Source organism: Cupressus sempervirens, chromosome 5, assembly GCF_028749045.1.
Source record: "Cupressus sempervirens isolate cs-2001-9-10 chromosome 5, ASM2874904v1, whole genome shotgun sequence".
Lineage (NCBI taxonomy): Eukaryota > Viridiplantae > Streptophyta > Pinopsida > Cupressales > Cupressaceae > Cupressus > Cupressus sempervirens.
In genome coordinates this window covers 962,427,724-962,429,870 of record NC_143122.1, presented here as the reverse complement: position 1 = coordinate 962,429,870, position 2,147 = coordinate 962,427,724, and the positions used below count along the sequence as shown (strand labels likewise).

At 42.9% G+C, this 2,147-nt stretch overlaps 1 pseudogene; it reads left to right on the top strand.

Moving 5' to 3' along the window:
• The first annotated feature begins 565 nt into the window (after positions 1–565).
• LOC149559159 (pectate lyase 1 pseudogene) lies at positions 566–1,830 on the top strand (annotated as a pseudogene).
• The last annotated feature ends 317 nt before the right edge of the window (positions 1,831–2,147 follow it).

Below are 2,147 nucleotides of genomic sequence, written 5' to 3'. Positions count from 1 at the left end.
AATACGACGAAGGCTAATTGAGCTGCTTATGAACTACATATCGAACATTTAAAATATCCAACATTAAAACGAATATTTTGACAAACTGGCATCGATTAGGTCCCATTTTATTATCCAGACGAAAAAGTGATAAATAGACAGAATCACAAAACATATGACGCTGGTTGACAGCTGTTACATTTTAATGCGCTGAACGTCTACATTGTAATTTTTTTTGGAATACTGTAATGAATGGCATATTATGAAATGGGGAAGAGAACTCGAGGGTGACGGCCATACGTCAGGTACAGCATTATATGGGACGAAATAGCCGATTATTATGTCGTGTATGGCGACCTCTATAAATGCAACGCGAAGCAGAGGAATTGTCCAGGGGAAGGTACTATTGGCCAGATGTCACTTACAACATTATATGTAATGAAACAGCCGATTATTATGTCGTGTATGTCGACCTCTATAGATACAAGCTGGCACAGCAGTGGAATCGCCCACAAGAAGACAACCTATTTATTAATCCAGTCAATCTATTGTTGCCCAATGCGTCGTTTCAATGGCTGGCGCTGCAGGGTGCATGCACTTTATTTTTCTTTTACTTTTCGTTTCCTTGTGTTCTTCAACGTCCAACAACCCTATTGATAACTGCTGGAGAAGAGATGCAAGCTGGGCAGAAAACAGAATGAAACTCGGAGATTGTGGCGTGGGCTTTGGAAGTGCGGCCAAGGGAGGCAAAGGAGGAGAGATGTACACAGTCACAAGTTCAGATGACAATGCTGTGAATCCCCAACCCGGGACTCTCAGATACGGAGTTACACGTGCCGGTCCTCTGTGGATAGTTTTCGGCAGTGATATGAAGATAAAGCTTGAGACGCCCCTGTTTTTGGCCAGCCACAAGACTATCGATGCAAGAGGCTCAAATATCCACATCGGCAATGGGCCTTGCAAAGGTCTCTTCAATGTCAGCAACATTATCATCCACGGATTAAACATCCACGACTGCAAGCCAAGTGTTTCTGGCAACTTTGTACCCTCACAATCCACGAGGCCGCATGAGATGCTAGATACTCAAGATGGAGATGCCATTTCAGTCATTTCTTCACGAGAAGTTTGGATCGATCATAACGACCTCTCCAGCTGCACAGACGGACTCGTAGATGTCACTGTTGCCTCTACTGGAATTACCGTTTCTAACAATCGCTTCTCCTCCCATGATAAGGTAACAATTAAGAGACAAAATTATTCCGTACTGTTGACTGTTTTCATCTTTACTGTGCATGGAAACACTACAGGTTATGCTCCTTGGACACAGCGATGACTAGACAGCTCATAAAGACATGAAGGTGACAGTGGCGTTCAACCACTTTGGGCCTGGCCTCGTCGAACATATGCTAAGGTAAACACAATTGGACCGGAAATCCTTACATATTGTCCTCGTTTAACCTAATCATGTCGTTGGTGACTGTTATTGTGTATAGGTGCAGACATGGGTGTGTGCATGTTGCGAATAACAACTGTGAACCATGGGGAATATATGCGATTGGAGGCAGCGCAGGCCCCGTTATCAGAAGTGAAGGAAATTATTTTCTGGCTCCAAAGGAGGAATACAAGAATTAGGTGACATGGCGAGAGGGTCCAAATGGAAATAGTTAGTTGTGGAAGTCTGTGAGAGATGCTTTTGCAAATGGGGCATATTGCCGACAATCTGGCAAAGGGAAAGCACTTCCCAACTACAACTCTCAGCAGATTTTTAAAGTGTTTAAAGGAACACTTGTACCAAAACTGACCCAGACAGCCGGAACCCTATCCTGCACTCCAAATCATCCTTGTTTGTAATGGCCGCCATTGAAATGAATGGCTAAAGTGTGTAGAATAATATTAATCAGCAGCTGTCGACATCTATTGCAATTATTCGCTTGCATACGGTGTGGAGAGGAGGTCCGACGTAAATCAGACTACAGCATTAGTTTGAGTGCAAGTTCCCAACAAGCCACTGCACTAGTACATATAGGGCTTTCTCTATCATAAGTCTGGCCTATCTATAGGTGGGACTATAGGCTACAGTAATGCTTTATGTCAAGTCCTTATCAATTTGTTTGCATTGAAATTCGGTGTTTTCAATAACATTAAATATTATTTTTAATGTTTGTGGG